Source organism: Cucumis sativus, unplaced genomic scaffold (assembly GCF_000004075.3).
Source record: "Cucumis sativus cultivar 9930 unplaced genomic scaffold, Cucumber_9930_V3 scaffold116, whole genome shotgun sequence".
NCBI lineage: Eukaryota > Viridiplantae > Streptophyta > Magnoliopsida > Cucurbitales > Cucurbitaceae > Cucumis > Cucumis sativus.
The window spans coordinates 32,659-59,337 of NW_022279522.1; the positions used below are offsets into that span (position 1 = coordinate 32,659).

Sequence of the window (26,679 nt, forward strand, 5' to 3'; positions counted from 1 at the left end):
ATAATGCGATCTTATCCAATTTTACCAACAAAAAACAAGTCAAATATGGACTAGTAAATCCACACTCTTTGTCATAAGAGATATAATAACGTTTTTATGGGTCATTTTTAAAAAATGACAAAACAACTTTTTCTTTGAATTTTAGCAAATAGCATTTTTATCTGAAAAAGATACATCAACCCATAATAACACTCAAATCTGGGTTGTAGTGTCAGGTGAAAAAAATGAAAAATGTCTTTATTGTCGTTTTTGAAAAGGTGGATCAAACCGACATTAATGATAAGGGTTTAATGTCGTTTTTAAATCGACATTAATGATCGACCAGTTTTATTTTTTTTAATTTTTTGTATTTTGTAAAAACTGACATTAATGACTCCCCATTTTAATTTCTTTTTAAAAAATTGTTAGGTTTTAAAAACTAAATTTTTCCTCTCTTTCTTACTCTACTCTTTCCCTATCAATTTTTCTTTTCTTTCTCTCCAAGTTGGTTTCTAATTTTCTTCTCTTCTCAATCTGTGACCCTAGATCGCGAACGGCAACCAATCTTCATCGTGCTTCCACCGCAAAAATCCTTGGGTTTCTTCATTTGATTGTTAACTTGTGACTGCTAGGTAGCATTATTGATTATTAATTGTCTTTATTTTTTAAATGTGCAGCCTTATTCATACTATCTTTTGTTAGAAAAATGAAAGAAGAGAAGGCATAGAAATGAGCTTGGTAACTAGCATTCTTGTAGGTGGATTTGCCAAAATGGAAAATGTAGAGTAAGTAATTTTGGTATAGCTATTTGAAGTGTTATGTGAAGCACAATATCTTCATAATGTGATGCGTTTTGGTTTTCGATTGAGATCAATCTTGGTAATTAATTGTTTTGAATTGTGTTTTATTTTATCTTTTAGTAGTAAATGTTTTTGTTTTCTTTAGTTTTTTGAGTATTAGTCTGTTTTGATATATTTGTAGGTTGCATCTATTTATCCATATATTTATCTTTGATCAATACCTAGCTAGTGGAGTCTCTTCTTTTTATGGGCTTCCTTATATTCCATGTTCTTTTACTATATATTGAGATTTTCACCTTCCATAAATGAAATAAATTAACTATTTTCATTTGAAAAGAAAACGATCCAATAGGAGTTTGTAAGATTATTTATCATCTCCATTGTTTAACTTTCTCTATAAAAACAATGTTGCTATTGATGGGTAAATTTATACAATTAAGAGTAAGAAGCCTATAGACTAGCATTGCTAAATTGAACATTCAAAATTTGCTTTGAAGTAAGAGTCGATGATGGTATAATATTCTTTAGTTGTATTCCTCTTTTTCTTATAGATCTTTGAAGAACCAAATTAGGTTATTTTCTTCTTCTTAATGAGTTGTTGATCAAAGCTTATTTTCTTCTTTATTTTTGCAGCACTTTTGGGTTGCCATTTCAATTGTCTTCTTTGTTGCTGCTACATTATTTACTCTACTGAAACTTTGTGGTAATTTTAATTTTCCACATTTAGATTGCAGTCTGTTTAGTTTGATTTTAAATAATATGTACTAATTTTGCAAATTCTAGATTTAATCTTCCCCAGGTTGTAAAGTATATTTTGGTCTTAGATAGCCAGCCAAGCTAAGCTAAGTAGATGGAAGCAATTGTTGAAGTTGAAGATTGTGAAAGCGTTTAAGATTTCTTATTTAAGTCTTGTATTAGGATCTAGTTTCATGTATTATTATAGAATGTATATACAAACGCAATATTAAGATTTCATTTTCTATATACAAATGTAAAAGAAAAATATTGTAGTTCCTAAAATAATATTAATTTTATTGATTTGTTGGTGTGAGAAAAAATATTTATTTACACGTATCTAATGTCAGTTTATAAAAAATGAACAATAATGCAATAATTATATTTTTTTTTTGTAAAAATAGATCCAAAAACAAGACTTTAATGTCGGTTTAAAAACGATATCAAAGGCAAACCGACACTAAAGGTCAACAATAGCACCATAAAAAATGTCGGTTTTAAACCAACATCAATGACCATACCGACATTACTGATGCATTTGATATCGTTTTTAAACCGACATCAAAGCAAAAACGACATTAAAGGCCTTTAATAACGCTAGCATAGATGTCAGTTCCGAACTGACACCAAAGATCATTAATGTCGATTTTAAACCGATATTGAATGGCAAATTTCTTCTAGTGTAACCAAATTTATATAATTTGAGAATCAACATTTTAATAATTTTATTCAATCTTACTAACTTGAAAATAACCAAATTGAATTTGAATTTCAAAATAACAAAATTATAATTTAATAGTATTTGAGAATCTCAACGATAGATTTTGTATCAAAATAACCTTAATTGAATTTCAAAATTAAAAAATATCAACTTGTTCGATATCTTTATCTCAAAATAATATTAATGACTTGAATATCAAGATAATTAAATTATTATTTTAAAATTGAAAGAAACTCAACATTAAGAAATATCAACTTGTTCGTATACAAGCACACGCACACACGAGCACACACAGACACACACACACGTGCACATGCGCACACACGGACACACGCACAAACACACACACAAACACACGCGCATACACATGCACACGCTAGTGTACACGCACACTCACCCACACGCACACGCGCACGCACACATATGCACAAAGATGTGTAAATGAATTAAGATTAAAAAACAATTACAATAATTATGTTTAGGAGTAAAAATCATGTTCATTTGACTTAAAAACATTAATTAAATTATAATTTCTATCAACATTGGTTTAAGAGTGTCATTATTTCAATATAATGCGGTTTTATGCAATTTTACCAACAAAAAATAAGTCGAATATGGACCTGTAGATCCACACTCTTTGTCCTAAGAAATATAACAACTTTTCTATGGGTTATTTTAAAAAATGGAAAAACTATTTTTTCTTTTGAATTTTAGCAAATAACATTTTTTGCACGTGCATGGTATTTTACAAAATACCCACCTTCTCCAACTGTAATTATTTAGTTTCTACGTTGTAATTAATTTATGTCATTTATCAGCTTTTAATTAATTTTTACTTGAAAAATATACATCAAATCCATATTGCAACTTTTTTTAAAAAATCTTGGGACTCAACTAATTGATTCAATATTTTAATAACTTTATTCAATCTTACTAATTTCAAAATAACCCAATTGAATTTGAATTTCAAAATAACAAAATTATTGTTTTTCAGAATTTGAGAATCTCAACATAGATTTTGTATCAAAATAACCTTAATTGAACTCAAAATTAAAAAATATCAACTTGTTCGCTATTTTTATCTCAAAATAACATTAATGGCTTAAACATCAAGATAACGAAATTATTATTTTAAAATTGGAAGAATCTCATCACTAAAAAATATCAACATGTTTGCACACGCACACACGCACGAACGCACACATACACATGCACGCAAGCACACTCGCACACGCGCGCACGCACGCACTTTTGCACACACACACATACATATGCACGCACACCCATCCACACTTACCTACACACGCACGCGCACACGCACACACACACGAACACACGCGCACACACACACATATGTATAAAGATGTGTAAATGAATTAAAATTAAAAAATAATTAAATTAATTGTGTATAGAAAAACTTTTAAACCATATTCATTTGACTTAATAACATTAATTAAATAACAATTTTTATCAATATTGGTTGAAAAGTGTCATTAGTGTAATTATTTCAATATAACGGAGTTTTATCCAATTTTACCAACAAAAAACAAGTCGAATATGGACCAGTAGATCCACACACATACACGCACATGCGCATGCGCACGCACCCACACAAACTCACACACGCACAAAGATGTGTAAATGAATTAAAATTAAAAACAATTACACTAATTGTGTTTATAAAGACTTTTAAACCATGTTTATTTGACTTAAGAACATTAATTAAATTATAATTTCTATCACTATTGGTTTTAAAATGTCATTAATGTATTTATTTCAATATAATGCGGTCTTATCCAATTTTACCAACAAAAAAACAAGTCGAATATGGACTAGTAGATTCACACTCTTTGTCATAAGAGATATAACAACATTTTTATGGATCATTTTGAAAAATGACAAACTACTTTTTCTTTTGAATTTTAGCAAATAGTATTTTTTGCACGTGCACGGTATTTTATAAAATACCAAAATATCCACATTCTTCAACTGTAATTATTTTGTTTCTACGTTGTAATTAATTTATGTTGTGTATTTATCAGCTTTTAATTATTTTTTACTTGAAAAAGATACATCAATCCATATTGCCACATCAATCCATACCAAAACGTTCCTAAGAAAGGATCATCTCACCCATAACTTTAAATTCTTCAAACACAATGCAATTAACTTAAAGTAGAACAAAACAAAACAAGAAATCTAACCAACAATAACAAAAAAATAAACCTTAAGCCTTGATCCTTGCAGTCCATTGGGAGGTTCAGAACGGGACATGATCGAGAACAATCGATTCCGAGCTGCAGGTTTCGACATCGACAAAGAATTTCCAAGTAAATGAAAATTTTGGAAATGGGTAGTGAAGAAAAATAAGGTTGAGAGGATTTTGTTTGGTGAGTGGGAAAAACTCTAGCCAGGGAAAGAGAAGGAAGAAATGGGGTTTAGTTTACACAGATTTTTCTTAATGATTGTTGGAAGAACAAAGAGATTGTGAGAAGGTTTAACGGCAACGACAATGGCAGAATGTTAAATCCCCGAAAAGACTAAATGGCCAATTGAGAGGAAGAAGGAAGAAAGAAATTCTCTTTCAAGCTAGGGAAAAGACAGAGGAATGGGAATTGAATTGTACGTTTGGTATGGCTATATGCAATTTTCTTGCTTCTTTATGGATATGTTGTACAAAGAGTAGAACGATGACATGGTTCACTTTGTTTCTCTCTTTACAAAGTAACCAATGACTTAAAAGAAAGACATTGAACAACAAATGACCAATAGAAAACAATATACTCAATAAACAATAAAAAAAATGCAGAAATTAAAAATGAAATTGGAAGTAGGAAAAAAATGGAAGGAAGAAAAATACCCCAAAAGTTCTAAATGCAATATGATCATAACAAACATGTCTCACTGTGAACAAATCGAACAAGCTCTATAACGAATTTTGTAGTGGGATTCCGACTCATAGAAGCCGGCTCCAGGCTTGCACAACGAATGACCAATACAAAATAAGATCCAGTAAAAAGAAAGGCCCAACTAAAGTGAAATTAGAAGACACACACGTCCTATATTAAGGTAGAGTCAAGGTAATTTAGAAAAATTCATTACCGGACAACTACCTCAAAATTACCCGAACTTATAAACTATACAATTATTTTTTCCTGATGTTCCAAAACACTTGCCAACTGAAATTTTCTTTTGACAAATATGCAATGGGTTTCTTGAAATTGAATGCTCAATCCAGAAATTGAAAATGAAATTGGAAGTAGAAAAAAAATGGAAGGAAGAAAAATACCCCAACAGTTATAAATGCAATGTGAACATAACAAGTTGTATCATCATGAACAAATTGAACAATCCCCAAAACAGATTTTGCAATGGGATTCTGACTCCAATAAATTGCATCCATGTTGACCAAAACTTTCCGAACAAAGGATTCAGCTTCCCATCAACATGCATCACAAACCTATAACTTTAAATTCTTCAAAAACAATGGAATTAAATCAAGGCAAAAAAAAACACAACAAGAATTCTAACCAACGATAACAAAAAAATCCACCTTAACCCTTAATCATTGTCGTCCAATGGGAGGTTCAACATTGGACATGATTGAGAACTATTGGTTCCCAGCCGCAAGTTTCGGCATCGACAAAGATTCTCCGAGGGAAATGAAGATTTTGGAAATTGGTAGTGAAGAAAAATAAGGTTGAAAGAATTTTGTTTGGGGAGTTGACAAAATTGTAAACCGAACCCCATGTGTTTCATTTTTCTCCTCATGGCCAGAATTTTGTCAACTCCCCAAACAAAATCCTGGCCGATGAGGAGAAAAATGAAACACATGGGGTTCGTTTACAATGATTTTTCTTAATGATTGTTGGAAGAACAAAGAGATTTAAGGGTAACAAAAAGAATGGAAGAATGTTAAATCCCAAAAGACTAAATGGCCAATTGAATGCTTAAGGAAGTTTGATTTGCCTGTTTTAGCAGTTTTTTGCTTTTTTATGTAAATGTTGTAGAAAGAGTAGAACAAGGACATAATTCACTTTTTTTTCTCTTTACAAAGTAACCAATGACTTAAAAGAAAGACATTGCACACTAAATGCCCATTAGAAAACAATATACATCGAAAAGAATAAAAAATATGCAAAAATTCAAAATGAAAGTGCAAGCAGAACAAAACGGACTTGATTCACCATGAACAGATAGAACAAGCTCCAAAACGGATTTTGAGTAGAATTTCGTCTCAGATTTGCAGTCTCCAGGTTTTCCAAAACGTTCCTAAGAAAGAATCAGCACAACCCACAACTTTAAATTCTTCAAAAACAATGAAATTAACTCAAAGCAGCAAAAAAAAAAGACAAAAACTCTAACCAACGATAACAAAAAAATAAACCTTAACCTTTGATCCTTGCAATCCATTTGGGGGTTCAGCACTGGACTTGATCGAGAACAATCAGCTCCCACCGCAGGTTTCTGCATGGACGATGATTTTTCGAGGAGGGAAATCAAATTTTTGGAAATGGGTAGTAAAGAAAAATAAGGTTGAAAAGATTTTGTTTGGAGAGTGGGCAAAATTCTAGCTGGTGAGGAGAAAAGAAAAGACATGGGGTTCAGATTCGAGGGATTTTTCTTAATGATTGTTGGAAGAACAAAGAGATTGTGAGGAGATTTAAGGGTATCGCCACGAATGGCAAAATGTTAAATCACAAAAGACTATTGTTTTCTTGCTTCTTTATGGAAATGTTGTAGAAAGAGTAGAACGATGACATGGTTCATTTGTTTTTCTATTTACAAAATAACCATTGACTTAAAAGGAAAGAATTTGCACCACAAATGACCATTAGAAAACAATATACATAAGAAAGAATAAAAAATACGCAGAAATTGAAAATGAAATTGAAAGTTGAAAATAAATGGAAGGAAGAAAAATACTCCAAAAGTTCCAAATGCATTACGATCAAGAGAAATTTGTATCAACATGAACTGATCAAATAAGCTCCAAAATGATTTTGCAGTGGGATTCCGACTCAGATAAGCAGTCTCCAGTCTTGCCAAAACGTTCCTAACAAAGGATCATCACACCCATAACTTTAAATTCTTAAAAAACAATGGAATTGACTCAAAGCAGAAAAACGAAAGAAAAACTCTAACCAACGATAAGAAGAAAATAAACCTTCACCCTTGATCCTTCCAATCCATTTGGGTTCAGCACTGGACATGATCGAGAACAATCAGTTTCCAGCTGCAGGTTTAGGCATGGACGAATATCTTCCAAGAAGGGAAACGAATTTTAGCGAAGTTTGATCTACCTGTTAGCAGTGTTCTTGTTTTTGTACGGAAATGTTGTAGAAAGAGTAGAACGATGAAATAAATCACTTTGTTTTTCTCTTTACAAAGTAACCAATGACTTAAGAAGAAGACATTGCACAACAAATGACCAATAGAAAATGATACGCAATAGAAAAGAATAAAAAAAAACAATATGCATTTTTGTTTTCAAATTTCTTGGTCAAATCGCAATTCAGAAATGAAATTTGGTTCATTATCGACGATAATATGGTGAACTAAATAACATAAGTTTCAGAGTCATGGGAGAATAATAGCCTTGCTAATTGCTCAAACTCTGAATGTGAAGGCTTTTCCCATGTGAAGGAACCCAAAGAACCAGCAAAGCAGCATGCTTCTTCCCAATGCAAGAACATTCAGTGTATCTTCTGATTATGTCCTGAATGCAGTAGGAAAAATGATATGAAGTTGTAATTCAAGCTAAGGTTTTGTTGCATAAACCAAAAACTTAGATGGATAAAACACAAATGCATCTGTTCCTACCTTATGCCTACTACATTGCTAACAATACACTTACTGCACTCTCAGAGAAGGAACCAGAAATGGTTCTTGATGATCTGTTAAAATCTTTTGATGAAAATGTAATTAGTGCAAAGAGCGTTGATGATTCTAAAACAGAGGCACCTCATGCTAACTCGGATGTGCAATGCTTCTCTGAAGATGAAAAAGTAAATGAAGTTTCGAAAGATGATGATTTGTGGAGATTTCTGCTGAGGAAATCAATGAATCTGACAAATCTTCTCTGCCTACTGAAGACTTGGATGTTACTGAAGTTCACAAATCGAGCATTGCAGAAGAATTTGGTATGGAATTTGAATCTCAACAAAATGAGTCTACCTGTGAATTGGAACATAAAATTGAAGAAGATGTTGAAGAAGAAAACACACGTGAATAACTCTGCTGAAGAACTGTCTCTTCCCCACGAAAATGTGGAAGAAGAAACTGAAGTTGATGGAGATGATGCCTTGAGCAGTGATGAAGAATCTTTGGAAGTGAAAGACGATCAAGATGAAAATGATCAGATCCCACAACCGGAAATGTAGCATCAGATGCTGACATTGAAGGAGACAAGAAGGAAACAAAAATGGAGAAAAGTTCCGTTCAAGCTGAAGAAGATGATACAATTATCAATAAGTCCACGGAGGAGTTCCCTGAGAATGTTTCTGATGATTTGGTTGATGTCAAGATCCAATGGAAAATGGAAGAAGAAACTCTTCCTAAAGACATAATTGTCGAAGCTATCGACTCACAACCAGAAATCCCAAATGCCATTGTTCAATGTGAGGAAGCTTTGGTGGAAATCACTATCACATCCTCCAACAACAATGCAGTTCAATCATTGGCAAACCAATTCCCTAGGCCAACAATAGAAGCCAAATCTCCCGTTGAAGAACAAACCATTAGTTTGCTAATGGACAACCCAGATGCTGAGGAAGAAGAAGCTGAAAAAGAACAGAACAAAGCAAAGTTCATTCAGTTAGTGGTGAAGAATGATAATACTAGCCTAAGGCAGCTGAGGAAGTTGTTCAAGGAAAAACTCCAACTTAACCATAAGAAGATGGAAAATAATAACATCAACACAAAAGTTGTTGGAGGTGGCGTGAAAGTGAGAACTGCTTTACAACCAGTGCCGGAAAACAGAATGACCGTGCATTAAAAGTCTAGAAAGAGAGAGCATTGTGCATGGTTCAAACTGTGGTTTGCCTCACGTTATTGATTTTGTGTTTGTTTTATTCTTTCCATGATGTATTTTGAGAGGAGGGAAAAATGAGGTAAATGATTAATTTGTCTGAATTTTTGTTCATCAGTTCAATAATAAAAATGCTAGTAGTTTGTGTTTTAAAAAAAACAATACACTTACTGCAGCACCAAGATACAGGTTGTAGCCAAATTTCAGGAAAAAAATATATATTCAGATTTTTGCATATCGAGAATTTGGTGAAACGCACCTTGAGTTTATTTACTCAACTAATCCACGAGAATTTGTGATATGAACACTCTTGGCAGAGGTCCATTGACTCCATCACCATCATCAGCAGCATTAGAAATGGAGGGAGGTGAAAACCAAAATGCTTTCAACTTTTTGGCTGGGAATGATAATTCTTCTTTTTGACCTAAGCGGCTGGCTTGGCTCCCTCTTTTTTTTCTCGCTCCCTCTCTAAAGGCTGCCATGCTGGGTGAAGAACTTTAAGTACCTACTAGGCGGGGGTCGGGTTTTGCTTAGGCAAGAAAAGCAGAGAGGATCCCCACGAAAAATCTGAAACCGGGGGATCTCGGCGCGCATTTTACTTGATCTAAGCGGCTGGCTTGGCTCCCTCTTTTTTATCTCTCTCCCTCTCTACCGGCTGCCATGCTGGTGAAGAAAAATCTAAGGACCTACTAGGCGGGATCGGGTTTTGCTCAGGCAAGAAAAGCGGAGAGGATCCCCACGAAAACTCTGAAACCGGGGGATCTCGGCGCGCATTTTACTTGACCTAAGCGGCTGGCTTGGTTCCCTCTTTTTTTTTCTCTCTCCCTCTCTACCGGCTGCCATGCTGGGGAACTCTAGTGACCCACTAGGCGGGGGTCGGGTTTTGCAACCCTTAGCAGCTTGGTCGTATTGTTTTGTTTTTATCGGCTGTTCTGTTGGGTGAAGAACTCTAAGAACTTGCCGACTTTGCTTTCTACCTGACCTAACAATCATATTTTGCTTTCAAACAATCTTATACAAATGTGTATGGCCAAAAGAGGGATTTAAAATTAATATAAAAAAGGCATTAGAATATGGCAAAAAAGGGGATTAAATTGAGATAAAAAAGAGAACCGCACATATTATTATGTACATAATTCACAATATTCAGAAAATGAACCAAGTGTTCTACTCATTTCTAAGCTATCAACATATGCATTTTCAACATATGTAACATATTCAAATAACAAATACAATCACAAATCCGAGCTCCGTTCTCATGCGTTAGGCATACATGCTTTTTTATGCTAAAAAGCGAAGTAGACATGGTACTTATTCTAAGCATAGAGCATTACAAAAGTTTCTAAATTTTGACATTTTTAGCAAAATTTGCAAAATGAAAATTTCCCAAAGGACATGGAATGTGCAAGGCTACAACCCCACCCCCCACTTAAAAATATGCATTGTCCTCAAAGCATTTTAAGCAAGATTCTACGGATGGAAAAAAAAAAGGAGAACAGAAGACCTCCCCTTGTAACCTAGTTTCTTCATGGAAGCTTGCTTGCAAAGATCCCAAGTTTGGTTATATTTCATTTTCCTTTATTCCTACAAAAAGAAAACAAGAATTTCCATCGAATTTTATTAAAAGGTTAAACTAAAATTTTAGAAAAATGTGCAGAATTGTTTAAGCTCGGTTGCATTTTCTAAGCATCACTTGAATTATTAAAACGACCTAACAAATATTCAATACAAGTTCGTAATTCATAACCTACCAAAAAGTTCAAAAAGATTGTTGTAGGTGTTCCACCAAACCTTTTGTAAATTACATACATCAATAAACTTACTTCTTATAGGGGGGAAGAAACTATGTTTTAGACAGATGGCTCTAAAGCACACAAACACTCTCTCACTCTCTTTATCTGCCCTGTATCAATTTAATCCAGCATTCATTTGGGGTATTGTAGGTTCATATTAAAAAATAGTCATTCATGTCGTGATGCAAAGGCCCTTTTATGTACCTAAACTAAAATCACGAAAATCATCGTGGACATGCAGCACAACAAACTGAATTTCCATGGGAAGCCTTTGCTAACAAAATGGTTGACAATAATTACTCAGACAAGAGAGAATGACTATAATTAATTAACAGAAGTACAAATCAATATAGGTGCACAACCACCAAGCCCCCAACAAAAGGAACAATAAACTTCAATAACAAAAGAAAGGTAGTATCAGGACTATCCTTACCTTGTTATCGAAGAAGATACCTTGGCTCTGGTAAGCCCGATGCCTTACCTTACAATTCAATTACCTCAGTACTGTAGTGTTTCTTCAAAGTTTGGGAATTTACCTAAAACATAAAAATATATATTACAACTTGAAAACCTCCATGTCAGAAACTTTACTTTAATTATCAAACCAGATGCTATGCAAGAATTAGTTAGCAGAAACACAACATAAATAGTAATGATATTCTTTGGGGAGGGGATAAAAGCATCTTTCATCTTAGAAATAAGCTTAGCAGTTAGCACTAACCTTTATATAAGAAGTTAACACCGGTTTGATTACTTCATAAACTTCAGCTACGAAATCTGGTAAAGAGAAAGACCTAATCCATAATGTTAAAGAGGAAAAGACCAAGTCAGATTCCTTTATTCAAACAGGTTAGTATCACATCTCCAAAGGAAAAAAACTTACGGACCTCTACGACGAATTTCCTTGAATGATGTAGCAGCACCTGATTCTTGAAACACAGTTTCATTTATGCTGTGAAAAATAAGATTGATAAATAAAACTTTCGGCTACAATAGCCACATAAACATAAAGTTGTGACAAGGAAAACAAAAGCTAACAGATCATTAACTATACAGTTTGTAGGCAAAATACCAAATAGCACATAATCAAGATCACAACTGAAGCAAACAATAATGTGTAGTTTATCATTTCCAACCAAATAATTCAATAACAAATAAGGTCAAATGGCCAAATAATATGTCCTTTCACATAAATATTTACTCCTGAATTTTTTGAAGGATAATGTTATCGCTTCTCTCCCACGTTTCACAAAAGTCTTTTACATATTATATTTTTGTATATATTCCTATTTGAAGAATCTCATTTGAGCATTTTGTGGTCAATTTGACTTGAAAGGAACGGCAGAACTTTCAATAAGAAAGAAGCAAGATGCCCAGTTTTTTTGAACTGCTGTTTTTTCTTCTTCTTTTTTTCTTTAACTTGCTGTAAATTGGAGATGTTTTCCATAACTACTTTGGCTTATGTAATTTACCTTCTCCCTAAATGAAACCATAAATCAAACAAACTAGATGAATAAATTTACACCACAGAAATCCATCCTATGAAGACTAGAGCGGAGAAAGATGGGATAAGGATAAAGCATAGGAAGAGCAAATACCCGATGGGAAGTAAACTGATAAAAAATACTTTGTGTTGAGAGTAATATATCCCGAACCAATTTTCTGCCAGCCATTAAGATTTACCCACTGCAACTCTGCACACAAATATTTTCTTATAAACAATAATTAACACAATCTAATTGGTATCTTATGGATATAAAAGACAACATGGATCCATATTGGAAGGATTTCAAATTAGTCTACGAACAAAGAATTTGGAAGGATTTGTGATCAACTAAGGAGCTCTCGACTTTCTCCGCTGGAATTTACCTTCCTTGAGTACTTATCGACCAGAGACTGGAAGTAGTTGTGCTCTTCATCCATAGTAGTCATCCAACCAGCAAGGGAAAGACCATGACGCGCAGTGGAATAGGAAAAAGAGCGTTGAGCACAGCTTTCGTGTCACCAGCAATCGTTTTTCCTTTATTGGTAGACCGATAAGGCTTTGTCAAGCAGGCAGGCATGATTGTCACTCGATCGACAGTTGAGAAATCCGGCGATGTTAGGGCGATTTTGAGGAAGACGAAGAAGATAAGAGAAGGGGAGAGGACGAGAAAGTAGAGAGAGAGAGAGAGCCGTTAGAGAAGAAGTAGGGAAGAAATTTGAAACGTGAGTGAGAGAGAAGGGGAGATGAGGGATTAAAATATATTTGAATTATTTGTGATAAAACCCATTTAAAACCCAAAACAATTTCTTTATAACTAAAACAAATATTTTGTTTTTAAAATTTAGACTAAAAAAATCAAATTTTACGAGATAAATATTCAGTAACGATAAAGCAAAAAATATATATTTTGTTTTTCAAATAATTATAATCCAAAATTTTCAAGAAATGTGAAATTTCATTTAATAAGATAAAAAAATTGTGAACATTAGTTTCCAACTTTGGCAATGGATGAAAGTATTAGAAATTGAAAATAATTGTTAGACATGCATGTTAGCCGTCACCACAAACCAATCCAATTTTTCATTCAAAAATGTTGAATTTATAATTAATGGTTCTCGAAACATTCATACAATTTTTTTTTTAATTTAACTTACTAATTTGAGTTTTCTTACGATGTTCATGTCGATATTATACGAAAAATTGTCTTAAATGATAAAATTGCTGAAGATATTCACAAATATAACAAAGTTTTACCGTCTGTTAGTTAGTGATAGAACATGTACTAGTGGTCTATCAATTATCCTCTATGGTTTTAGTTTAGTGGTTATTTATCAAGCTCTTAATAAATTAAATAGTGATTTAACAAATATAATGTAAAAGAATATTCCAAGAATAACCTTGGAGTATCACTTGAATTTTCAAAACGACCTAACAATGCTAAACTATAAGCTCATAACTCATAAACTATCAAAAAAAGTACAGATAAAACAAAAAACTATTTAAATCTTGAAAAATGAAATATGAGAAAAAAAATGAAAAGAGAAGAAATAAATTTTAAAGTATATGTAAATTTTAGATATTAAGTAAAAAAGAGAATATGTAAGTTGAATTTTAATCGGTAAGAATATGGATGTCTAGAAACAAATTTTTAATTTTTTAAAAGTTGATTGATAATTATTTGATTTCTTTAAATTCAACAACAACATAAAATTCGATAAGAGAAGGTTGTCACATGCTTGAGTATGTGTTGAATCAAATGTGACTCTCGGCAAGGGTGTATCTTGGCCATATAATTTCGGGCAAGGGTGTAGAGGTTGATCCCGAGAAAATTAGATCTATCAAAGAATGGCCCGTGCCCACTAATGTCCGTGAAGTTCGTGGATTTCTTGGGTTGACAGGATATTATCGAAGATTTGTAATGAATTATGGAAGTGTGGCTGCTCCTTTGACTCAATTATTGAAGAAAGGAGCATATGAATGGACTGTTGCAGCTGCTGAAGCTTTTGAGAATTTAAAGATGGCTACGATGACTCTCCCAATCTTAGCACTGCCAGATTTTTCCTTACCATTTGAAATAGAGACCGATGCTTCTGGATACGGGGTAGGTGCTGTCTTAATTCAAAATCATCGGCCAATTGCTTATTTTGAGCCAGACATTAGCTATGAGGGATCGTGCTAAACCAGTTTATGAACGGGAATTAATGGCTGTAGTTTTGGCTGTGCAACGCTGTAGACCTTATCTTTTGGGCAAGAGGTTTGTAGTGAAAACTGATCAACAATCATTGAAACTTTTATTGGAACAAAGGGTTATCCAACCTCAACATCAGAGGTGGATTGCTAAGCTTCTTGGCTACAATTTTGATGTCGTGTATAAACCGGGACTAGAAAACAAAGCAGCAGATGCCTTGTCTCATGTCCCTCCTACTGCCCAACTTAATCAACTTACTGTTGAGATCAGTTAAATTGGCAGTCCCCAACACTGAAGTTGACCCTAAATTAGTCCCAGAAATTAATGGGATGGATCTGAATGTCTTGTTCAATGATGAAGATATTCTCCCTATTAAAATTCCCTGGATTTGCCTAAAGATTTAGTGTCTATAGTCGGTGATTGTGGAATCATTCTGGCTTAAATTAGATGTGCAACTGCTTTTCCTCCTCCCAGTCATTATTAAGGTTGTGTTCTGGAACACTAAGGGTTTGAACGACTCCTCTAAACGTGCAGCACTTAAAAAATTCATCAACAATTGTAGTCATGATTCAAGAATCTAAGAAGGACACCTTGAACTCGGCTTTTATAAAATCATTGTGGAGTTCTAAGGATATTGGCTGGGATTATGTGGCTTCTGTTGGATCTTCTGGGGGAATTCTTACCATGTGGGACAGCAGTAAAATATCTGTAACAGAGGTCATTAAAAGACGCCTCTCTTTGTCAATCAAATGCCTCACTTTGTGCAAAAAGGTTTGTTGGATCACAAATGTCTATGGCCCTTGTGGTTGCAGAGAAAGGAAATTGGTTTGGCCCGAATTGTCTTCCTTGGCTGATTGTTCGGCCGTGGCCTGGTGCATAGGTGGGGATTTTAATATCACTCGTTGGGCTCGGGAAAGATTTCCTTTTGGCAGAAGTACTAGAGGAATGTCATTATTCAATAACATTACTATCATGTTTGTCAACTGTCAAACTAACTCTTTTAAGTTATTTAGTGTGACACTACAAAGTTATGAACATCATAATCTTAATTAAAACCTTTTAATAAACAAATGCCAAGTTACTACTCAACAATGGCAAGGAATTCAAAAAACATGACAGCTATCCTAATTGGTTGAAAATGAGAAAAAGAAAGTTAGCCAGACAACCTGTTTGGACTACAAAGCAGCAGATACGATTCCTCAAATTTGACCATTCACTCTCCATACTCTACAAGTCTTCAAGCACATGATCCTGCTTCTTTCAGATGAGCAACATCATTCCGATCTTAACAGTCATAAGAGCAAATCAAATCAATCCTAGCATATTCACAAATTACAACTAAAAAGTACAAACATTACAAAATAAAACATGCAGCGATTCAACAAGCATTCATAAATAATTAGCCAATTAATTGACATTACAAATAAATAAAGAAAAAATCATTGCAAAGATCACTGCTTAAATGAAATTTGAATATCTCCCAATAGTTTTGATCGGTTACCCGAGTTGTGAGAGTGATCGGTTGATATTGCGTGCTTCTTCAAGCGCTCCCAGCTGCACCTGTTAGCTTATTTGCCTCCGGAACAGGTAAATCAATAAGATTTATTCTACTTGTTTTAAAGCTACTTAAACCATCTGTCAGTCTCTGCACAATAAAGTACTAGTCAGAAATGTACCTTGTCTCATACTGAGTTACTTTTTCACATGATTTTTGCTAGCAGGATAAATTAGTTTAAGCTCTAGAAGGAACCAACTTATCCCTTAAGGGAAACCAAAACAAATAATTAAGAATAATGAGGATACGAAGTGGTCCTCGAGAGTAACCAGTTACAAACCTAATGAAAAAGCAAGATACAATTGTTATATTTCTGAAGTTCAGTTTTTCTTTAAGCCAACTTGAGACAAGAAGTAACCAACTGATGTGTAATGAAAATACTCACTTCAGAAATTTCTTTTGGTTTTCCACTGAGAAACTTTTGATAACTTCCCAAAACATCTCAATGACATAATGCTCCTGAAAGCATGAAATAAAAATTCAAATTCCGAAGTTCCCACATTTGGTTTTTCAATCCAGCAGAAGCATAAAAGAACATCATTAAAAAAGTGAAGATATTTCTCCGTTTCTATCACAAATTTCTTGATCATGGTTGTGCCTGACCAAACAGAGCATTACAAACAATACAAGTCCAAAGTTTGTTTTCATAGTCATAAAACATAAGAGAGGACTAGAAGTATGAATAATGGTAATCAATTTATCACCCTGTTTCAAACACTAATACAGGCATATACATTGTATGAATTCGAAATTAATTAAAAAATATTAAAAAGAATCTAAACGATGACCAACTCCCTAAACTCCAAAGACTTCAAAACCATCTCCCAATTACCCGGGTGAGATCTTCCAACATCATCTACAATTATGAAATTTAATTGACTTGACATCACAATTCCGATTGCACTACAATAAATCTAGTATCGATATCCTAAACCAAGAATTGTTAAACCTCCAAAGGAAGATTAATTGTAACTAATCTTCTTGCAAGATTTCAACTTTTCAAAATTTTATCGAACACAATATGCAAAACAATTACGCAGAAAAGAGAAGAAACAAAAATACATATGTAGAAAAAAGGGTTTAATAGAACTTACCCTATGATAACCACTTGAATAAGTAGTATGTGTCCGTAGGTCATCAACATCCAAGCTGTCCAGTGAACCTGATATTGAAAGCTGAAATGAAATAAATCAGTCAAAGACAGCAACTCGATTTATCCTGGAACCACAAAAGACAGCAACAAAACTTCATAGTATTTAGCCATTAGTCCATGATTTGACCTAAATTAGGGTTCTCTTTATGTTTTTCTTATCATTTCCCATCGCAAGGGAACTTTTTTTCCCACATCTTTTCCCCTTACAAGGACTTCAGTTGTCACCACTTAGAGTCCATGTAGGCTAAAAATAATCTAGTTCACTTTGTTTATTTCTCAGATTTTAATGATTAGTAAAATTCTGCCTCTACACTTTTACGAGCATTGTGCCTCTTCGAAAATGAACAACTTGAATCTTAAGGAAGACTAGTTTCCTTATCCAGAACCTGAATCTTCACTTCATCAAGGAAACCCACATCTATTCCTTCAGGTGAACTCAATAAGGAAGACCCTGATGCCTCTAGGGTTTAGGCTTTGGTTGGTTGCTGCCCAGATCACAAGATCAAGTGTACTCCTAATCATTCTAGGTTCTTGCTTTAATTAGTTTAGTGTTTCACGTCACATGAAAATTAAAGGTCGACAATGGCACATTATCAAAACTACTAACCCCCTCCCCCCTCCCCCCACCCACACACCCACACAATAAGAAGAATAAAAATGCAAATCTAAGTGCTTAACCCTACTGACTTTGTATGGTCTAGGAGAAAAAATGTTCCTCCTTTAACATACTTCTTTCCCAAATAGTATAATTAATACTAGCATGAAACAGGATTCAAGGCACATGAGGCAGTTGATGTGCAATGATAAACGAGTCATCAAGAGATTATATAACAGCAAAACAGCCTTTTCATGCAAACCACGTTACTATCTCAGTGAGTTAGTGATACCTGGAATTCATGCTCATTGAACATGTTGATCCATTCTTTCTGTATAAGCTGCTGAATCCCTCTCAAAAAATGAGAACTTTGCTGTCGTATCTGAGGAGGACATGTTTTCAATCAACATTGGAGTAGGGAGACACATTGGATAAACAAGGGACAAACTATGCTGAAAGTTCAAACGATGATTGGCAACAAGATGAATGAATGTGATGACATTTTCACAGGTGACACGACGGTTTTTTCCTCCAGGAAGTAGCTCTTCTTCAATTTGCTTTCCATATTCATTGTTTATAATAACAAAATATAGCTCTAGTTCAGGAATGTCACCTTCATGATTTAAGATAAGAAGTGAGAAAAAGATTCTACCAGGATACTAGATTGATCTAGATCATTGATCAACAGGCTAAGTGTGGTATCAGCTAAAAGTGATACCAGGGAATACACACCTTTAAGAAAATAAGGTGGCGATACAATTCAGGATCCAAGGATGGCAAGTCATTTAGATAGTTATACATGTTGTGATGATAAACATTGGAAATATTCAATGTTGGGTTAAATATTATTCCATCTTTATACCATGCAACCATGCAATATTAAACTCTCATAAATTATATAGAAAGCTGATAGACCTCCCATAGTAAAGGTGTATTCCCGTAGGGACAAGAATAGGAAGAAGAAAGAATGATTGAGAGTTAGTTGGTATTTTTCCATTTGTGTGGGCCCTTAGGAATGTGTTTGTTAGAGTGGGGCCAAGTATTTTATTATTTCTCTGAGCAATTACTTAAGTGTCTTGCGTGGGAGGGTATGGGTATCTTTTTGGACATATGATTTTGGTATAGACTCTCATTAGAGCGTGGAGAAACTGGGGAGCTCTCAAATCCTTCCCCACAGTTGATAAATAAAATTGTGGCTAAAGCCTTAACAATTTTGGTATCAGAGCCATCTTTCCTGGTATGGTTGGTAAGATGGAAGCTAGGATAGTTGAACTGGAAGAAGGTTTAGAGGGAGTAACCACAGGGACGACTGAAATGGAAAGTAGAGTAGAAGCAAAATTTTTACAAGTAGAAGAACGACAATTAGCATTTGAAAGGAAGATGAAGAAACAATTTGCGGAAGCAGAAGTTCGAAGTACAATGGCTGAACAAAAGATTGAGGATAATCTGTAAAAATTGAGTGAGGATATGAAATTGTTAATACACAGGATGGGAGTGATGGGAAGTGCTTCAAAAGGATCCACATCTAGTGAAAGAATGATTACGGACAAGGGAAAGGGAATAATGAATGAGGAACAAGTTCAAGAAGAAAAAAGTGAACAAAAAACTAACCCAGTGGTGGATGAGGGAGTTGGAGTACCATGTGCACCAAATATTCGTGAGATACCCCTTTTTGACATGAGGCTACGAAAACTGGAGGTGTCGATATTTAAAGGGGAGGAAGAAGAGAATGTGGATGGATAGCTACAACGTGTGGAGCGCTATTTTGTGGTGAATATCTGACGAAGAGAGATAAGTTGGATGCGGCGGTCCTGTGCTTGGAGGGGGAAGCTTTGGACTGGTATCAATGGAAGGAGGATAGAAAGAAAATCGGCAGCTGGACAGAATTCCGATAGCTTCTGTGGGCCAGATTCAAAGCGTCCGACCAAGGAGATAAACACGCAAGGTTGATGAAATTACAGCAGGAGACCACCGTGAGGGATTACCGGCGGCGATTTGAACAATTTTCGTCGGCCTTAAAGATATGAGTGATGCAGCCCTAGAAAGTAAGTTTGTGTGTGGGCTGAAGGAAGAGATTCAAAGTGAGATCTGAAAATTGAATTCAGTGGGCCTAGAGGCTAAAATGTTAATGGCCCAAATAATTGAGAAGATGATCGAGTGGTTCAATTGAAGAGAATTCATGGGGCAAGTGGAAACCCTAATTTATCAATTAAAATGTCAAATAGTGGGCCAAGCAGGTCGAGAAGTCAAACTGGGTCAAAGGCCTCAGATCGGGTCGCTACATCACGAACGATTACGATTAACCCTAGCCAAATTCGTCGTACTCGTCCACGACGATTACTTCATCGCAGGAATCGGGCGCGAAGAGTACGTTGTCTCAACCATACCGTCGAATGACTGACAACGAAGTGCGATTAAGAAGGAAAAAGGTTTGTGTTTTAGATGTGACGAGAAGTTTAGTCTAGGGCACCGCTGCAAAAGACGTGAATTGAACATCATTGTGTACAAGAAGGGGAAGACTTAAGTGACAAAACCGATCAAGTGGGGGAAGAAATCGAAACCAACGGGAATAAGGAAGTCAATACAAAAAAAATAGTGAATCTGTCGATAAATTCATTGGTAGGTTTCAATTCGCCGAAAACCATAAAAATTAAAGGAGAAATAAGGGGACGTGAGGTTGTGGTGCTGATCGATGGGGGCCACGCACAATTTTATTGCAGAAGAGGTAGTCAAAGAGCTAAAAAATTTCAGTAGAAACAATGGATGCATATGGGGTTGTTCTGGGAACCGGAGGCATAGTCCAAGCAACCAGTGTGTGTAAGGATGTAAACCTGACAATCGCCAATTTATCAATCACTCACGATTTTCTCCCTCTACCACTCGGAAGTGCTGACGTTATATTAGGAGTTACTTGGTTGGAAATGTTAGGGAAAGTAATTTTTTATTACAAGTTGTCGGAGATGGAATTCTCATTGGGTGAATGGGTGGTAATTCTTCAAGGGGATACAAGTTTAGTAAGATCCCAAGTGTCACTGAAATCGATAATGAAAACCTTTGAGAAGGAAGATCAAGGCGTGTCAATCGAATTAAGTGCAGTTGTACAGTGGGGAGTGGGCGAAGCAAGGGAACACATAGCAGACTACTTGAGTAAACTACAACCAGAAATTCAAAAAGTTCTTCAGTCCTTTAGCGTTGTGTTTGAACCAAGCAATCAATTACCCCCACCTCGCGATCATGATCATGCTATTGAATTAGAACCAGGGGCTCGTGCAGTGAACGTGCGCCCGTATCGTTATCCCCAATTTTAGAAAGATGAGATAGAGAAACTAGTTAAGGAAATGCTGCTAGCCGGAATAATTCAGCCAAGCAAAAGTGCCTTTTCAGTGCTCCTTGTTAAGAAAAAGGATGGTAGCTGGCAATTTTGCGTTGATTACCGAGCACTGAATCTTGCCACTATACCAGATAAGTATCTGATTCCTGTTGTTGATGAACTGTTGGACAAATTATTTGGGGCAACCATATTCTCCAAAATTGATTTAAAGTTAGGTTATCAGCAAATTCGGGTGCGGGCAGCCGATGTTCACAAAACAGCGTTTCGAACCCACGAGGGGCCCTATGAATTCCTTGTGATGCTGTTTGGGTTGAAATGCTCCGGCAACATTCCAATCAATCATGAGTGATGTTCTTCGCCCATATTTACGCAAGTTTGTTTTGGTTTTCTTTGATGACATCTTAATTTACAGCAAGTCCTTGGACGAGCATTTGCACCAATTGGCAATGGTTTTGGAAACTCTAGTAGCTCATCAACTGGTAGCCAACTTTAAAAAATGCCAATTTGCGGTTGACAAAATTGAATACTTGGGCCATGTTATTTCTTCAGAGGGGGTGGCAGCGGATCCAACAAAAATAGAAGCGATGGTTAAATGGCCAGCACCCAAGAACGTGAAGGAGCTAGGTGGGTTTTTTGGGGCTAACGGGGTATTATCGGAAATTCGTTGCAAACTACGGTTCTATTGTGCTGCCCCCCTTGACACAACTGTTAAAAAAAGGTAACTTTAAGTGGAATGAGACGACCGAGAACGCATTTCAGCAGTTAAAAGTCAGCAATGATGTCTGTCCCGATGCTAGGTATTCCTGATTTTTCACAAAGTTTTGTGCTGGAAACTGATGCTTCGGGTGTGGGTATTGGGGCTGTCCTAATGCAAAATCAACGACCAGTGGCCTTTTTCAGTCAAGCTTTACCTATTACCCATAGGTTTAAGGCTGTTTATGAACGGGAGCTTATGGCAATAGTGCTGGCTGTTCAAAAATGGCGACCATATCTATTGGGTAAGCCTTTTGTGGTGCGTACAGATCAGAAAAGTTTGAAGTTTCTTCTTGAACAACGGGCTATCGGGGAGAATATCAGAGATGGATCGCTAAACTATTGGGGTATGATTTTGTGATTGAGTACAAGAAAGGATTGGAAAACAAAGCGGCCGATGCCTTATAGAGATTACCACCGGTATTTGAATTGGGCCTCGTAAGTATTGTGGGCGGGCTAAACCTTCGGTTTTCATCGATCAAGTGGCTGGAAATGAATCTCTTAACAATATTCGATTGTCCTTGATAAATGGACAGCCAGCTCCAGATGGATATTTGCTACAAGGAGGAGGATTCACCTGATATTACTTTATTATTAGCTGAGTTCCATAACAGCCCGATAGGGGGACATCATGGTGCATTGAAAACATATCAAAGGCTAGCAAGGGAGGTCTATTGGCGAGGTATGAAAGCCCATATCCGCACCTATGTTGCTGAATGTTCCGTGTGTCAGCAAGCCAAATACTTGTCTTTAACTCCGGCTGGTTTCCTTCAAGCATTACCCATTCCGGACCGTGTGTGGGAAGATATTAGTATGGATTTTATTGAGGGCTCCACAAATCCGAGCGTTATGATGTTATATTGGTAGTTGCGGATCGTCTTTCCAAGTATGCACATTTCATTCCCTTGAAACATCCATTTGGTGCAAAAGTGGTTGCTGCTGTTTTTATGCGAGAGATTATTCGTTTGCATGGATGCCCCCGAAGTATAGTGTCGGATCGTGATCGTATTTTCACAAGTCTATTCTGGGAAGAGTTGTGGAGGTTGTTGGAAACTCAGTTGAGACGAAGCACCACTTACCACCCCCAAACAGATGGTCAAACGAAGTTGTCAATCGAGGGTGGAGATATATCTAGGGTGTTTTGCTATGAACACACCTAAACAGTGGGTTAAATGGCTAGCTTGGGTTGAATTGAGCTATAATACAACAGTCCGTACAGCCACATTGATGACCCCCTTCGAGGCCCTCTATGGGCGACCACCCTCTATATTACCGTATGTGAAGGGCTCGAGCGGGTGAATGATGAAGTAGACCATTTGATGAAAGAAAGAGATGAAATTTTGGGTGTTTTGAAGGCCAATTTACTGAAAGCACAGCAGCGAATGGTCAAATATGCTAATGCTAAAAGACGGAGGTTCAGTTTAAGGTTCATGATTGGGTTTATGTGAAGTTACGCCCTTACCAACAGTCCTCTCTCAGCCGTTTTAAGCACTCCAAATTGGCCCCAAGATTCATTGGTCATTTATGATCGTGGCACGAATTCGTTTCGTTGCATACCGTTTGGCCTTCCCAAGGAATCGCTTATACACCCATCTTTCATGTTTCTGTTCTTCGCAAGGTCGTGGTTCAAACAGGCCATTATTCCCAATTTCAAAAGATTTGGCTGCTGATTTGTCTATGCAAGTGTCTCCGTAGAAGTATTGGGAGTTCGCAAAACAATAGAAAAAGGACAACTTAGAAGTTTTGATCCGTTGGAGTGAGGGGACACTTGAAAGTGCAACATGGGAACAAGCTGCTCTTATTCAAGAACAGTTTCCTGAATTCCACCTTGAGGACAAGGTGGCTATTTGGGGGCGGGTAATGATAGACCTCCCATAGTAAAGTGTATTCCCGTAGAGACAAGAATAGGAAGAAGAAAGAATGATTGAGAGTTAGTTGATTTTTTCTATTTGTGTGGGCCCTTAGGAATGTGTTTGTTAGAGTGGGGCCAAGTATTTTGTTATTTCTCTAAGCAATTACTTAAGTTTCTTGAGTGGGAGGGTATGGGTATCTTGATTTTGGTATAGACTCTCATTAGAGAAGTGTGTAGAGATTGGGGCTCTCAAATCCTCCCCCACAGTTGATAAATAAAATTTTGGCTAAAGCCTTGACAAAAGCTAATGTAGAACATCCCCTTCTTTATGTTTCTTGAGTTTTATCCTAGAGGAGGTGTTTGAATTACCATTTTTATAGTTTAGGATTAGTTATTTGAATTAACAATTTTGTATCTTGAGTTAGTTATAAGTAAACTAACTCAACCCCAAGTTAGTTTAACAACTCTTGTAATCTCCAGCCTATAAAAAGGCTTCTCATTTTCATTAATAAATGATAAAAAAAAAAGGCATTATACATAAAGATTTCCTAGCTTTGCAATTACAGCATCAAAAGCAATGTACAGTTCAGATGAGACTTTATTCCAGTATAGAGTAGCTCTGTAATTGCAGATCAAGAAAGTGAATGTAGCATGGAAATCCCAAATTCAACATTTGGAAGTTAGCAATTGACAATCTCATTAGTAGGCAGTGCACCCATAATAAAATGTAAGATTTTTAGAACCCTAAAAATTCAAGTAACTTGCAACTAGTCATTGTCATGACCATCAATACTACGATTAGTGGATCAGCACAAAATACAAAACAGTAAGACAGTAAATCTTTAAAAACCTTACTTCTGTTTTAACTTGCTCAAGAAGAATGTTGCAAAAAGTATATCAACAAGAATTCCTTCAAACATGACCTACAGGAAGAAGGGTAAAACAACATCCTGTCAAAAATCATTTAATGTGATTGAGATCTTTTAGCATGACTGCTTGAGAACTTTTAGCACAACCGGGCAGCAACTTCAATAACAGAAAAACATGCATAATGTAGGAAGACAGCAGATTTCAAATTATGACATTGTATTTATGAATGTCAGGCGATACATTAATGTTCCAAAATTCAACCAAAGTATGGGGTGAAAGATATATAAGAATCTTCCATGATAAGGCCAAGACCAGGATATCCTTATCCAAAAAAAGAAAAAACTAATCAACCAAAGTAAATTCCATGTATGATTGGGAATTATGGCCATACCTTTGCCAAAAGAACTTCGAGGAAATGGAAAAACTGGAGATGTTGCTCATGTATCATTCCCGAACCAGGATTGGGGTAGAGCAAATGGTCAGCAATTTGCTGGATTACCAAGCAGAAAATAACTTATATTAGAAAAAATGAACAATACATACCCACATATTACTGAAATTTTATGAAATAGATTTCAAGCAACCAATTTTTATATTGAAATGTGATCTCACAACTATTTTTATTTTGAAAAGCGATTTCAAACAACTATGGCTGTCTCATCACGCTTCATGTTATCCAATAATACTACAGGATTAACAAAGCCATGCCATGCTAATAATAAGGAATGTCGTGATAACCTTAAATAAACCATACTGCACGTCAAAGGCTGCCGTGTAATGTTCTCCATGACATCTTTAAAAATACCACCACCATCAATTCCTGCCTCCTCAACTCCAAATTCATTAACAAAAGACACACGTATCTGCATGCAGAAAAGTGAAGCAATTGACCCAACACAAACAAGAAAAAACTAATAAACAATTACAAGTAACTCTGCAACTATAGGATGCAGAAGAGGGAAGGGGTCGTTTTCACGAGGGCAAAGAAAAAGATAGAAAAAAGTAAGATAACAATTTCATTTTTCATAAATCATGGAAGTCTGAAATTACCGATCCTCGAAGATCAACTTCAGACAATGCACTCATCTGACTGAAAGCATCTTCCAATATATGATTTCGTCGAATTCTAAACCGGTTTCTGGCAAAAACAGCAAGAGATCCATTCTTTGCCTAGCTGCTGCTAGTTGTGTCTGTGAAATGAGTTATAGAGAAAGTAACCATAAATAAAAAATATCTTACATATTTCTATAACTAACAGTCATCCAAGAAATTCAATATTGTGGATAAGGAAACCAAAAAAATAACTTGCTTACAGTGAAAATCTTAACCCTGCTAGTAAACGGTACTAAAAAGGGAACTCGCTTGTGTATATCATTTGCTCTGGTATTTTCTATCACTGCCTACAAAGAAACAAGGCCAAGTAAATAATTAGAATTACGATCAGATAGCAGGTCGTTAGAACCAAAACATTCATTGAGAACAATTACCTGAGAAATGAAATAATCATTCATCGCGTCAGCATGGAAGTCACTGGGTGGTGTAAACTGCCGTCTATTGTTCCAGTCTTGCAACTACAACGAGACAATTTAATCTTAGTAGATCGACAAAATGATGCATGGATAAACAATCTTGGAACTTTGGACTCCCCTGGAAGGATCGACATCCTTGACTTTGGTTTGAAGCTTGCATGGATAAACCTTTTCATTCATTTTTCATTGATTATTCATCCTTGTTCCTGAAAATCAAAGGAAATTCTCTCAATTTTATATATTACTAAAATTAGGATACATATAAGTCTTAACTAGTCTCATAGCACCCTCCATTCATCTTCCCCTACA

At 35.6% G+C, this 26,679-nt stretch overlaps 2 long non-coding RNA genes and 1 pseudogene across 3 annotated transcripts; 1 reads left to right on the forward strand and 2 right to left on the reverse strand.

Moving 5' to 3' along the window:
* The first annotated feature begins 646 nt into the window (after positions 1–646).
* Positions 647–1,749, forward strand: LOC116405547. Its single transcript, XR_004218669.1, has 3 exons — positions 647–764; positions 1,413–1,482; positions 1,563–1,749. It is a non-coding gene; the product is annotated as an uncharacterized LOC116405547 (long non-coding RNA).
* A 9,741-nt stretch (positions 1,750–11,490) lies between these two features.
* LOC116405541 lies at positions 11,491–13,238 on the reverse strand. 2 transcript variants are annotated; one of them, XR_004218658.1, is made up of 5 exons: positions 12,928–13,238; positions 12,657–12,752; positions 11,946–12,010; positions 11,780–11,852; positions 11,491–11,594 (listed from the first exon to the last, which is right to left on the reverse strand). It is a non-coding gene; the product is annotated as an uncharacterized LOC116405541 (long non-coding RNA). The 2 variants fall into 2 exon arrangements; XR_004218657.1 differs by having other exon boundaries at positions 12,657–13,238.
* A 3,139-nt stretch (positions 13,239–16,377) lies between these two features.
* On the reverse strand, positions 16,378–26,458 carry LOC116405535 (annotated as a pseudogene).
* Between the last annotated feature and the right edge of the window lie 221 nt (positions 26,459–26,679).